Source organism: Ranitomeya variabilis, chromosome 6, assembly GCF_051348905.1.
Source record: "Ranitomeya variabilis isolate aRanVar5 chromosome 6, aRanVar5.hap1, whole genome shotgun sequence".
Lineage (NCBI taxonomy): Eukaryota > Metazoa > Chordata > Amphibia > Anura > Dendrobatidae > Ranitomeya > Ranitomeya variabilis.
The window spans coordinates 349,192,600-349,207,686 of NC_135237.1; the positions used below are offsets into that span (position 1 = coordinate 349,192,600).

At 45.8% G+C, this 15,087-nt stretch overlaps 1 protein-coding gene across 1 annotated transcript in view; it reads right to left on the reverse strand.

Moving 5' to 3' along the window:
- RNF182 (ring finger protein 182) overlaps positions 1-15,087 on the reverse strand; it is a 137,619-nt gene that overhangs the window by 100,716 nt on the left and 21,816 nt on the right. The gene's annotated exons all lie outside the window — the stretch shown is intronic.

Sequence of the window (15,087 nt, forward strand, 5' to 3'; positions counted from 1 at the left end):
GTGGAGCCTGCTCAGCAGAGACGTCGGTCCCAGCATCTCGCTCAGTCTAACTCTGTTCAGAGAGTTACTGCTGCTTTTCCTGCTCTGCCATTGAAGTCAGTGCTGGGCAGCGGCGAGCAGACGCTTCTGGGACTAAAGGTACCTTCTCACGAAACGACGCTGCAGCGATAGCGACAACGATGCCGATCGCTGCAGCGTCGCTGTTTGGTCGCTGGAGAGCTGTCACACAGACCGCTCTCCAGCGACCAATGATGCCGAGGTCCCCGGGTAACCAGGGTAAACATCGGGTTGCTAAGCGCAGGGCCGCGCTTAGTAACCCGATGTTTACCCTGGTTACCAGCGTAAAAGTAAAAATAACAAACAGTACATGCTCACTTGCGCGTCCCCCGGCGTCCGCTTCCTGTACTGTGTGAGCGCCGGCCCTAACAGCAGAGCGGTGACGTCACCGCTGTGCTTTTACTTTCACTTTAGGGCCGGCGCTCAGTCAGGGCAGGAAGCGGACGGCAGCGGACGCGCAGGTGAGTATGTACTGTTTGTTATTTTTACTTTTACGCTGGTAACCAGGGTAAACATCGGGTTACTAAGCGCGGCCCTGCGCTTAGTAACCCGATATTTACCCTGGTTACCAGCGTAAAACATCGCTGGTATCGTTGCTTTTGCTGTCAAACACGACGATACACGCCGGTCTGACGACCAAATAAAGTTCTGAACTTTATTCAACGACCAGCGATATCACAGCAGGATCCAGATCGCTGCTGCGTGTCAAACACAACGATATCGCTATCCAGGACGCTGCAACGTCGTTGTCGTTCTCGTTGTAAAGTCGTTTCGTGTGAAGGTACCTTAAGTCCTGCTTTTCTCGTTCTGAGCATGCCCAGAGTAAGATCTCTCAGTGGAGATCGAGGGTCACATGATCAGACACTGCAGCTAAGGCCATTGGTCCTTCAGGAAGGTCCTGTAGGTGCTCACGCTCTGTGGCAGCCTCTCATTGGTCCTTCTAGGAAGGTCCTGTAAGTGCTGCAACTATTTAAGGCTCACATGGCCGCACGGCCATGCGCTAGTATTGTTCTATGTTGTACTTTGTGCCAGTGTGGTCAAGTATGATTGTGTTCAGGGACCCGGCTGAAATAAGCCCCTAGAATGCTGGCACCTTCGGCGAGGAGTTTGTGTGTTTGTGTATTCAGGGACCTGGCTGAAATAAGGCCCTAGCATGCTGGCACCTCCGGCGAGGAGTTTTGTGTGCATGCATGACCACTGACTGCTGTCGTTTGGGTAGTTAGCCTGTGCCACTGTGAAGTTTAACAGGGCGCAGTGCTTTGAGTTCACGACTACTCTGTGGAGTAACAGAGGTAGCTCATACCGCCATTTAGTTCCGCCATTTGCTAGCAGCAGGTTCTCCTGCACGGTGGACCCCGGGCTGCGAACGCATATATTATAATAAAGTCTCTATATCCATTTGGTGCGTTCCGCTAGCCCTAACATAATACTAGCGCCAGGGTCTGGCTAGTAAATGGCGGACATTCAGCAATCACTGCGGTATATCCAGCAGCTGGAGGGTAGGTTGGCGGCTCTCGAGAGCTCAACCTCAGCTGTGGATGTTATCGCAGTTGCTGTACAGGCTGCTAGCGTGGCTGCAGCAACCTTGTCCACTGCCACCCCTGTTCCGACATTATCTCGCCTTCCGCTGCCAGAGAAATTTTCTGGAGACAGCAAATCCTGTAGGGGATTCGTGAGTCAGTGCTCTATTCACCTCGAGCTCCTGGCTGCACGTTTTCCCACAGAGCAAGCTAAGGTGGGATTTATTGTGTCCCTCTTGTCGGACAGGGCGTTGGAATGGGCTACACCTCTGTGGGAGCGTGGCGATCATGTGGTGCAGAGTGCTCCGCTGTTCCTGAGCACTCTGAAACAGGTCTTTTTAGGACCTCGAGTCACCCATGACACGGCGCTCCAACTGCTGGCATTAACTCAGGGTGAGTCCTTGGTCAGCCAATTTGCCGTCCACTTCCGTACTTTAGCTTCTGAGCTGGAGTGGTCGGATAAAGCCCTTATCCCCATATTTTGGAGGGGGCTGGCTGATCACGTTAAAGACGCTCTGGCCACTAGGGAGATTCCTGCCACACTGGAGGAGTTAATATCCGTCTCTACTTGTATTGACCTCCGTTTTAACGAGCGGAGGTTAGAGCGAGCCCAGTGTAGGCAGAGGTTTCGGCTGGCTCCCACCTTTGCCAAACCTCTGGAATCTCTGGTCCTGGTTCCTGAGTCACATGAGGCCATGGATGTGTCATGTGAGGGATCTAAGTCCAGGACCGCTTGTGCACTCAAGGTCTGTCATATTTGCCAGCAGTCAGGACATCTTCCCACCAGATGTCCCCAGCGGTCGAGGAAACGTCAGCGTCTAGTGGTAGTAGGTGGAGGTACACTAGACACGGCGACGTTTGCCTCCAAATTGTCCTTTAAGGGGACAATAATTATAGGCTCATCCTCCCACTCGGTAGAGCTCTGCGTGGACTCTGGGGCGGAAAGCAATTTTATGTCTTCAGCCTTCGCCCAACGTCACGCAATACCCCTGGTTATGCTAGCTCAACCAGTAACGGTACGAGTGGTGAATGGGTCGACACTGCCCTCACAGATAACACTCCAGACCATCCCTTTTACTCTGTCCATGTCGCCATCCCATCAGGAGATTATATCTCTGCTCGTCATTCCTGAGGGAATTGATGAGGTCCTGTTGGGGATACCATGGCTACGGTACCACTCTCCTCATATCGAGTGGTCCTCAGGCAGAATTTTGGGTTGGGGTGAATCTTGTGGGGGTAGGTGTCAGAGGGAATGCGTTCAGGTTGCTACAACAGAGGTACCCGCAGATCTATCCTCTCTCCCCAAGCAATATTGGTCTTACGCAGACGTATTCTCCAAAAAGGCGGCAGAGACCCTTCCGCCCCATCGCCCCTATGACTGTCCTATTGATCTCTTGCCTGGTGCTGAGCCTCCCCGGGGTCGAGTTTATCCGTTATCTCTCCCGGAGATGGAGGCAATGTCTCAGTACATTCAAGAGAATCTGGCAAGAGGGTTCATCAGGAAGTCAGTGTCACCTGCTGGGGCTGGGTTCTTCTTCGTGCAGAAGAAGAATGGGGAACTGCGTCCATGCATAGACTACAGGGGTCTTAACGCCATCACTGTTAAGAATAAGTATCCTTTGCCCTTGATATCTGAGCTCTTCGATAGGCTTCGGGGAGCAAGGGTGTTTACTAAACTAGATCTGCGGGGTACTTACAACCTAATTCGCATCCGTGAAGGGGACGAATGGAAAACGGCTTTTAACACCAGGGATGGGCACTATGAATATCTGGTGATGCCCTTCGGGCTCTGTAATGCCCCATCCATTTTCCAAGACTTTGTGAATGACATCTTCCGGGATATGCTCACCACCTCGGTCGTAGTCTATCTGGATGATATTCTCATCTACTCTCCAGATATTGACTCCCACCGGAGAGATGTTTGCAAAGTCTTCGATCTCCTACGGGCAAACTCCCTCTATGCCAAGTTGGAGAAGTGCATGTTCGAACAGCAGTCCTTAGCTTTCCTAGGCTATATCATCTCCGCCCAGGGATTGGCCATGGATCCTGCCAAACTACAGGCCATGATGGACTGGCAGGAACCCCATTCTCTTAAAGTGGTGCAGCGCTTTATGGGGTTCACTAATTATTATCGCCAGTTCATTCCGCACTTCTCAACTTTGGTAGCTCCCTTGGTTGCCCTCACCAAGAAGGGGGCAAATCCCAAATTGTGGTCTGAGGAGGTTTCCAAGGCCTTTAACTCCATAAAGTCACACTTCGCTAGCGCTCCCATCCTACATCGCCCTGATGTAGATAAGCCATTTATCATGGAGGTGGATGCCTCATCTGTTGGTGCTGGAGCAGTCCTCTTCCAAAAGGATGCTCAAGGTCGGAAGCATCCTTGCTTCTTCTTTTCTAAGACCTTCTTAATAGCAGAGAGGAATTATTCCATTGGGGACAGGAAGTTGCTAGCCATGAAGTTGGCCTTCTCGGAGTGGAGACATCTCTTGGTGGGAGCTCGTTTTCCATTCCAAGTCTTCACAGATCATAAAAATTTGGTGTACCTGCAGACAGCCCAGTGGTTAAATTCTCACCAGGCCAGATGGTCCTTGTTCTTCTCCCATTTTCATTTCACCCTCCATTTTCTTTCTGGGGAGAAGAACATTCGTGCCGACGCTCTCTCTCGCTCCATTGTGTCATCTGTGGAGGAGGAAGAGGAGCCTCGGCTTATTGTCCCCACTGAGAGCCTGAGAACCGTGGCCCCGGTTTCGCTAGAGTCTGTGCCTCCGGGCAAGACTTTTGTACCATCCAGTTTGCGACCGGAGGTTCTCTCTTGGGCACACTCGTCCAGGGTGGGTGGACATTTTGGTTCCAAAAGGACTTCTGAGTTACTGGCAAGGACATACTGGTGGCCGCATATGGCTTGTGATGTCGCAGACTATGTTCGGGCGTGTGTCTCTTGCGCCAAGAACAAGTCCCCTCAGCAACGGCCAGCTGGGTTGCTTTATCCTCTGCCGGTGGCGGACAGGCCCTGGGAGATGGTCGGGATGGACTTTGTGGTGGGCTTACCCAAGTCTCGTAACTGCACCATTATCTGGGTGATCACTGACCATTTTTCCAAAATGGTTCATTTGGTGCCTCTTCCACGGCTACCGTCTGCACGGGCTCTGGCAGCCTTGTTCATCAAGCATATCTTTCGCTTACACGGTATGCCGGACAAGATTGTCAGTGACCGGGGTCCCCAGTTTGCGTCTCGATTCTGGAGGGAGCTTTGTCGTCTACTCAGTATTGAGTTAAATCTCTCCTCGGCTTATCATCCCGAAACGAATGGGTTGGTTGAGAGGGCCAATCAGGCTCTGGTCACTTATTTACGACATTTTGTTTCTGCCAGGCAGGATGACTGGGCATCCTTGTTACCGTGGACTGAGTTTGCCCTTAACAACGCTGTAGCCGACTCCACCGGTCAGACTCCTTTCCTCCTTAATTACGGCCAACATCCGCGGGTTCCTGTGCTTATGCCCGTGTCATCTGCTGATTCCAGGGTGGCAGACTGGGCAGTGGAGGCACGAGACATTCTGGACCACACTCAGGATGCTATCCAGGCCTCCAAGGAGAGAATGAGGTCCTCCGCCGATGCACATCGGCATCCTGCCCCGACCTTTGCCCCTGGCGACTTAGTGTGGCTCTCCGCCCGTAACATCAGGCTGCGTGTTGAGTCCACTAAGTTTGCACCTCGCTACTTGGGTCCCTTCAAGGTCCTCGAACAGCTTAACCCTGTGGTCTACCATCTAGCCCTGCCTCCACGCCTAGGTATCACTGACACCTTTCATGTGTCCCTCCTTAAGCCCGTATACATGTCCCGGTTTTCTGAGTCATCTGCCGGGACATCGGGTTCATCTACGGACAATTACAAGGTGAACGCTATTTTGGGGTGCAAGGTGGTTCGTGGCAAAAAATTGTATTTGGTGGACTGGAAGGGTTATGGTCCTGAGAGCCTGCTGAGCATATTCGGGCTCCACAGCCCAAGGAGGGGGGGCCCTAGGGGGGGGTAATGTTAGGGGTCGAGTTCCCACCTCTGCACAGGGGGAATCTCGGGCCATCTCCGCTGCGGTCTCCCATTCTTCTCCTGCCGCAGTGGAGCCTGCTCAGCGGAGACGTCGGTCCCAGCATCTTGCTCAGTCTGACTCTGTTCAGAGAGTTACTGTTGCTTTTCCTGCTTCTGCCATTGAAGTCAGTGCTGGGCAGCGGCGAGCAGACGCTTCTGGGACTAAGTCCTGCTTTTCTCGTTCTGAGCATGCCCAGAGTAAGGTCTCTCAGTGGAGATCGAGGGTCACATGATCAGACACTGCAGCTAAGGCCATTGGTCCTTCAGGAAGGTCCTGTAGATGCTCACGCTCTGTGGCAGTCCTGTACGTGCTGCAACTATTTAAGGCTCGCATGGCCATGCGCTAGTATTGCTCTATGTTGTACTTTGCGCCAGTGTGGTCACAGATGATTGTGTTCAGGGACCCGGCTGAAATTAGCCCCTAGAATGCTGGCACCTCCGGTGAGGAGTTTGTGTGTTTGTGTATTCAGGGACCTGGCTGAAATAAGGACCTAGCATGCTGGCACCTCCGGCTAGGAGTTTTGTGTGTATGCATGACCACTGACTGCTCTCGTTTGGGTAGTTAGCCTGTGCCACTGTGAAGTTTAACAGGGCGCAGTGCTTTGAGTTCACAGCTACTCTGTGGAGTAAGAGAGGTAGCTCATACCGCCATTTAGGTCCGCCATTTGCTAGCAGTGGACCCCGGGCTGCGAACGCATATATTATAATAAAGCCTCTATATCCATTTGGTGCGTTCCGCTAGCCCTAACAAATATAGGGAGCTAAATATAAGGGGCTAAAATGCCCCATTAAATTCAAGAATACACAGTGGGGAAAAAAATAATTTAGTCAGCCACCAATTGTGCAAGTTCTCCCACTTAAAAAGATGAGAGAGGCCTGTAATTGACATCATAGGTAGACCACAACTATGAGAGTCAAAATGAGAAAACAAATCCAGAAAATCACCTTGTCTGATTTGGCAAGATTTATTTTGCAATATATGGTAGAAAATAAGTATTTGATAAGTATTTGATCACCTAAAAACATGCAAGATTTCTGGCTATCACAGACCTGTAACTTCTTCTTTAAGAGGCTCCTCTGTCCTCCACTCATTACCTGTAGTAATGGCACCTGTTTGAACTTGTTATCAGTATAAAAGACACCTGTCCACAACCTCAAAGTCACACTCCAAACTCCCCTATGGTGAAGACCAAAGAGCTGTCGAAGGACACCAGAAACAAAATTGTAGCCCTGTACCAGGCTGGGAAGACTGAATCTGCAATAGGCAAGCAGCTTGATGTGATTAAATCAACTGTGGGAGCAATAATAAGAAAATTGAACACATACAAGACTACTGATAATCTCCATCGATCTGTGGCTCCACGCAAGATCTCACCCCGTGGGATCAAAATGATCACAAGAGCGGTGAGCAAAAATCCCAGAACCATACAGGGGAGCCTAGTGAATGATTTACATAGAGCTGGGACCACCGCAACAAAGGCTACCATCAGTAATACAAAACGCTGCCAGGGACTCAGATCCTGCAGTGCTAGACATGCCTCTCTGCTTAAGCCACTACATATCCCGGCCCATCTGAAGTTTGCTAGAGAGCATTTGGATTATCCAGAAGAGTACTGGTAGAATGCCATATGGTCTGATGAAACCAAAGTAGAGCTGTTTGGTAGAAACAAAACTCGTCGTGTTTGGAGGAGACAAAATGCTGAGTTGCATCCAAAGAACACCATACCTACTGTGAAGCATGAAGGATGCAACATCATGCTTTGGGGCTGCTTCTCTGGAAAGGGACCAGGACGAATGATCCTTGTACATGAAAGAATGAATGGGGCCATGTATCGTGAGATTTTGAGTGCAAACCTCCTTCCATTTGCAAGGGCATTGAAGATGAAATGTGGATGGGTCTTTCAGCATGATAATGATCCCAAGCACACTGCCAGAGCAACGAAGGAGTGGCTTCGTAAGAAGCATATGAAGGTCCTGGAGTGGCCTAGGCAGTCTCCAGATCTCAACCCCTAGAAAATCTTTGGAGGGAGTTGAAAGTCCATGTTGCCAAGCAACAGGCCCAAAACTTTTCTACTCTAGAGGAGATCTAATCAACTCCTAATCACCAGAAAATTACTGGTGAAATACCGAGGCTAAGACAGAAATATATAAAATAGATATCTTTATTAACACACAAAATGTAAAATTACATATAAAACAAGACAAGGAGATTTCAAAAAAATAACGAAATAACTGATGGTTACATGTTTACAAAATTCCAATGGTCCACACACTACACAGGTTAAAGGTATATACCGGTAAGTTGCTCATTTAAATACAATGTATCTCAAAGATATATTTCTTTTTATTTCATATAGGGCAAAGCAAAACACCTTTATTGTCTATAGAAAACTCTCCTTTAGCTCAGTGTAAAGTGCAAAAATGCTATGCAAATATTCTCATTAATTAAGTCCTGTAACAGCAATGGTAACTGGCACTATATAAAGTGCTCTGTGCTGTGAAAAGGAATGCAATTTATAAATGGGCCCACGTGACTTTTTCTATATCTTACCCTAGTATATAATCCTATGCACATATGTCCATTAGTTATATCCTATAGCAGCAATGGTCACCGGCACTATATAAAGTGCTCTGTGCTGTGTAAGGGAATACACCCTATAGATAAACCAACGGGACACTTAATATATCTTGGCCCAGTATAAAATCCTATACAATTATGCTCATTAATTTTAGCCTATAACAATAATGGTCACCGGCACTAAGTAAAGTGCTCCATACTGTGCAAAGGAGTGCATACTCTGAATGAACCAACAAAGCACTTCATGTATCTCCACCCCATATATAATGCAAATCCTGTGCAGGTATCCTATGGTAGTAATGGCCGGCACTAACTAAAGTGCTCTGTGCTATACTCAGGAATATATATACTGAATCAACAGGGCAAAGAACGGGGGAGGAAAAATCAAAATATAAAGTGCAGTGCAGCAAAAAACAGGACCTATACACGCCCCCATTTGAGGAAGCCAATATGGCGAAACGGCGCTGTCGGGGTTTCTGATGGTCTCTTACATGTAAGTAATAATATCCATGGTTTGCGGTATAGGTCCTGTTTTTTGCTGCACTGCACTTTATATTTTGATTTTTCCTCCCCCGTTCTTTGCCCTGTTGATTCAGTATATATATTCCTGAGTATAGCACAGAGCACTTTAGTTAGTGCCGGCCATTACTGCCATAGGATACCTGCACAGGATTTGCATTATATATGGGGTGGAGATACATGAAGTGCTTTGTTGGTTCATTCAGAGTATGCACTCCTTTGCACAGTATGGAGCACTTTACTTAGTGCCGGTGACCATTATTGTTATAGGCTAAAATTAATGAGCATAATTGTATAGGATTTTATACTGGGCCAAGATATATTAAGTGTCCCATTGGTTTATCTATAGGGTGTATTCCCTTACACAGCACAGAGCACTTTATATAGTGCCGGTGACCATTGCTGCTATAGGATATAACTAATGGACATATGTGCATAGGATTATATACTAGGGTAAGATATAGTAAACGTCACGTGGGCCCATTTATAAATTGCATTCCTTTTCACAGCACAGAGCACTTTATATAGTGCCAGTTACCATTGCTGTTACAGGACTTAATTAATGAGAATATTTGCATAGCATTTTTGCACTTTACACTGAGCTAAAGGAGAGTTTTCTATAGACAATAAAGGTGTTTTGCTTTGCCCTATATGAAATAAAAAGAAATATATCTTTGAGATACATTGTATTTAAATGAGCAACTTACCGGTATATACCTTTAACCTGTGTAGTGTGTGGACCATTGGAATTTTGTAAACATGTAACCATCAGTTATTTCGTTATTTTTTTGAAATCTCCTTGTCTTGTTTTATATGTAATTTTACATTTTGTGTGTTAATAAAGATATCTATTTTATATATTTCTGTCTTAGCCTCGGTATTTCACCAGTAATTTTCTGGTGATTAGGAGTTGATTATATTGATTGGAGGTGGCTGTTCTACTATTGGGACCCCCTTTTTTGGTAATGTCTAGAGGAGATCTGCATGGAGGAATAGGCCAACATACCACCAATAGTGTGTGCCAACCTTGTGAAGACTTACAGAAAACGTTTGACCACTGTCATTGCCAACAAAGGATATATAACAAAATATTGAGATGAACTTTTGTTAATGACCAAATACTTATTTTCCACCATCATTTGCAAAATAAATCTTGCCAAATCAGACAAGGTGATTTTCTGGATTTGTTTTCTTATTTTGACTCTCATAGTTGTGGTCTACCTATGATGTCAATTACAGGCCTCTCTCATCTTTTTAAGTGGGAGAACTTGAACAATTGGTGGCTGACTAAATACTTTTTTCCCCACTGTATTCATTATTGGATAACTAAAAAAATAAAACCATAAAAAAGACATGCAAATGTCAGACGTATAAAATACTAAAGACAGGTAAGTAAAAAAACTCCCTTCTGTAAATACTATAAATCAATACGAGATTATATTGTATGCAATCACAGTATGTCAGGACTCTGAACATTTTTTACCTTTTGTGCATTACTGCCCTTTTCCAAGATGGCGTCTTTGGTCTCATGTGCACTGTGTCTCCTGCTATAAAACTCCACCCCAGCCTTCAGTCTGTGCTAGAGTATTCTGTCTTGCATCCAGCTCCTGACCTCTGATTACTCCCTGGCTATACACCTGCTCCTGTGAACCTGTGTGGTGATCCTGCTACTCTGCTCTGAGTTCCTGCTGCATACACCAGTTTCCAGTAATCCCCCTTCATCTGCTGCTCGTGTTTACTTCCATCTGCATTTGCTGGTCATGTAAGCTGTTGCTGCTTTGCAATAACCTGAGACTATTAACCAGGCCTCCCTGGTTGAGCTAAGATATGATTTGAACTGCCTAATAAGCATATCTATCTGTGCCTGGACTAAGACAAGGATTTATTCGTGTCTAGTATCCTCAAGAATAACTGTGCTTCATAGACTTTCTGCTTGATTGCATTTTCCTCTGAAGTTTCCTATTGACTGCTAAGCTGCGTTTATTATTTGCACCAAGTGTTGTGGACTTGAGTTTCTCTCTGCACCTGTTTGAATCACCGTGTGATAATATAGACTTTACCACTTATAAAACGGTGTCCTGTAGTTGTCTTGTTCCACGCAAAGAGTCTCCTGAGTTATCCCCTATAATTATTACACAGTATTGAGGATGGATACTCAAAAGGTACAAGCCAAACTAGCCATTGCTATATAAGTTAGGGTCATTTAAGGTTCATACAGATAGACAGGAAGAGAAAAATATCATATAAAAGTTCACATAATGGTAGTAATGCACAGTGGCATGGAGTATATTTTACCTATTGAAGAAAACACACTTGATGAAGCTTGATGCGAAACTTGCGTCGGGTGCATTTAATAGGTTAAGAGTACGCCATGCCTTTTTTTATTTTCATTGCCCATGATATAACTGTTGGCAGTGGATCAATCTTTGTACCGTCCAGCCATTCAGCAGTGAATATATATTTTTTCAGGTATAAAGATAACACAGCTTACAACTGGTGCTGGCGTGGACGTTCCCAGAAGAAGCTGATTGCGAAACGTGCATTGGGGTGAGAGGGAATCTCTGATCCATTCTGAATGATATACCTCCATATGCATCCTAACCTAAGGTAATACCTTAATTAACAAAGTTGTTTGCAATTGACATACAGTATACAGTATATATATTACAGACATACAGTATATATATTACTTTGTTCCCTGTGTGGTCTTGAGGAGTTCTTTTTTTAACATATATTTGCTTTTATTTCCTTGTGTTCGTGCATGTGCAGTTTTTATTGTTGTTTTGTACTCTTGTGTGTGCACCCGTATTCTACCGTGCCACCATTTAACCAGAGCTTGTCAATAAATGTTTTTTACTTTTAATTCATGGGTTTCTTTCTATGACCTCCTGTTCAGTTTTTCTTCTTTGAATATCCATTGATCTATATTTCTGTCTTAAAAATTACCAGTAATTAAGAGAGTTGGATTTAGCCAAGACATATTGGGCAGATTTATAACCACTGCTCAAGCAGTGCACCAGTCTCTTGTCCAATGAAAATCTTGGGCTAAATGCTAACATTTTCAATGTATTTAACGGAAACTTGTCACCAGGTTTGTCCCATGTGAGATAAGGCCACCACCTTTCAGATCTGATATACAGCATTTTAATATGCCTTATATATCACCCCAATCTGGCCTGCAAGACAAGAAAAAAATTTTTTATAATACCTACGGGGTGGTCCGGTCTGATGTGCATTGCTGTCTCGGTCAGTACCCCCTGGCAACGCAGTCCTGCGCAGGTGTCACGCACAGTATCAAGGGGAATGAAGCCCAGACACTAGGGAAAGGGTTAGTGGAGACCATTAAAAACCCCTTCACGCTGCAGCCCTTTTTCGTTTTTGTGTTTTCGTTTTTCTCTCCCCTCCTTCCCAGTGCCATAACTTTTTTATTTTTCCGTCAATATGGTCATGTGAGGGCTTATTTTTTGTGGGACGAGTTGTACTTTTGAACGACACCATTGGTTTTACCATGTCTTGTACTAGAAAACGGGAAAAAAATTCCAAGTGCGGTGAAATTGCAAAAAAAGTGCAATCCCACACTGTTTTTTTGTTTGGCTTTTTTGCTTGCTTCACTAAATGCAAAAACTGACCTGATATTATGATTCTCCAGGTCATTATGAGTTCATAGACACCTAACATGTCTAGGTTATTTCTTATCTAAGTGGTGAAAAAAAATTCAAATTATTGCTAAAAAAAAAAGCTTTTTCCGATACCCGTAGCGTCTCAATTTTTCGTCATATGGGGTCGGGTGAGGGTTTATTTTTTCCGTGCCAAGATGACATTTTTAATGATACCACTTTTGTGCAGATACGTTCTTTTGATCGCCGGTTATTGCATTTTAATGCAATGTTGCGGTGACCAAAAAAACGTAATTCTGGAGTTTCAAATTTTTTTCTCGCTACGCCGTTCAGCGATCAGGTTAATGTTTTTTTATTGATAGATTGGGCGATTCTGAATGCGGCGATACCAAATATGTGTAGGTTTGATTTTTTTTTAATTGTTTTATTTTGGATGGGGCGAAAGGGGGGTGATTTAAACTTTAATATTTTTTTTATTTTTTTCATATTTTTAAAAACATTTTTTTTAACTTTTGCCATGCTTCTTAGAAGCTGGCACCACTTGATTGGCTCAGCTACATAGCAGCGATCATCAGATCGCTGCTATGTAGCTGAAATGCAGGCTTGCTATGAGCGCTGACTACAGGGCAGCGCTCACAGCAGGCCTGCATCAGTAACCATAGAGGTCTCAAGGACCTCTATGGTTACCATCCTGATGCATTGCCGACCCCGATCATGTGACGGAGGTCGGCGATGCGCTCATTTCCGGCCACGCGGCCAGAAGCGGTAGTTAAATGCATTTGACAGCGGCATTTTAACAGGTTAATAGCGGCGGGTGAATCGCGATTTTATCCGCCACTATTGCGCGCACATGTCAGCTGTACAAAACAGCTGACATGTCGCGACTTTGATGTGGGCTCACCGCCGGAGCCCACATCAAAGGGGGAGACACGACATGCGCTGTACTAGTATGGCGCATGTCGTGAAGGGGTTAAGCAGATGTGATAACACCCTACCTGCCCTACAGTCCCTAAATTAGTTTCTCACCAATCGCCGAGCAGGAATCTAAGCCCTGTATCTCCCTAGAGCTATGCCCTGGATAGGGAGGGGGCGATGAGCACTGAGGATCAATTCCCACTGTAAACTAAATACAAAAATGTAGACAGCAAGTCTTATGACCTTAGCTCCAGCAGACTCAGAGAGGTAACACCAAACATCCTCAAACAGCTCCAGAGAGAAAGTTAGCTGACTGCTACAGCTCCAAGCCTTTACAAGGGAAAAATGTGAATATCACCGGTGACATTCTGCAGCAGATTGGGGATATATAAACTTCCAGGTCCAGGGGTATCAACTAGAGCCGGAGGGAGATTGCTGCTGGGTCCAAGAGTAATAAGGATTAAGGAGGCATCTGTAATGCCAAACGCAGAGACCTTCTACAGCCAGATGCAGAGCGACAGTCTGTTGCATCTGACACATCCGTGATAGTACCCCCCCTTCTACGAGTGGCCTCTGGACACTCAGGACCAGGTTTCTCAGGTTAAGAGGTGTGGAATGAACGAACCAGCCTGTGGGCATTCACCTCTGATTCTTAAACCCACATCCTCTCCTCTGGACTATAACCCTTCCAGTGCACCAAATACTGTAGGGAACAATGTTGGAGATGAAAATTTACAATCCTCGAAATCTAAAACTCCAGATTACTATCAACCATTATTGGAGGCGGCTGTAGGCGTGAGGACTCAAGGGGTTCCACATATTTCTGGAGCAGACACCTGTGAAAGACATTGTGGATCTTAAGGGCCTGATGTAGCTCAAGAAGAAACGCTGCTGGGTTAATGACAGCGGTCATTTTATTGGGACAAATAAATCTAGGTTCCAACTTCCAGGAAGGAACCTTCAACTTGATATTCCTGGTAGATGAGCACACAATGTCATTCACATTCAGGTCCTGCCACACTGAGTAGAGCGATGAAGCAAAACGTTCCTATTCAGGAACTCCTGAAGTTCTTTCCCCGCTAAAAGTACCAAACTGTGGATGGTAGCCGTATGCATAAAAAAACGGTGACCTGCCGGTAGAGTTTTGAAGATGATTACTTATAGCAAATTCTGCCAGCGGTAAGAAGGATGCCCAATCCTCCTGATATTCAGAGACAAACACCTGAGGTAAGTCTACAAATTCTGATTAATGCGCTCGGTCTATCCATTTGACTGGGGATGGAAGGCAGAGGTAAAGGACAGCTGCACTCCCAGTCAAGAACAGAATGCCCTCCAGAACTTGGAAACAAACTGGGTCCCTCGTTCTGACACCACATCGAAGGGAACCCCGTGAAGCTTCAAGATCTCATTTATAAATACCTGAGCAAGAGTCTTGGCATATGGAAGTGCCGGTAATGCGATGAAGTGAGCCATTTTACTGAGCCTATATAAAACCACCAAAATCAGTCTTGCCTGCAGACACCGATTTGTCAGTAGTAAAATCCATGGACAAGTGTGTCCGTGGCCTGCTAGGAATAGGTAGCAGAAGAAGAGAACCAGACGGATGGGTATGCAATACTTAAGAACATGCGCATATACTACAAGTGGACTCATGTTCAACCACATTCTGATGCAACCTCGGGCACCAAAAACAACGAGAAATGAGGTTCGGCATTGCCTTACCACCTGGATGACCAGAAAGCACAGAGTTGTGATGTTCCTTAATGATTTTGCGGTGCAGATAAGATGGCACAAATA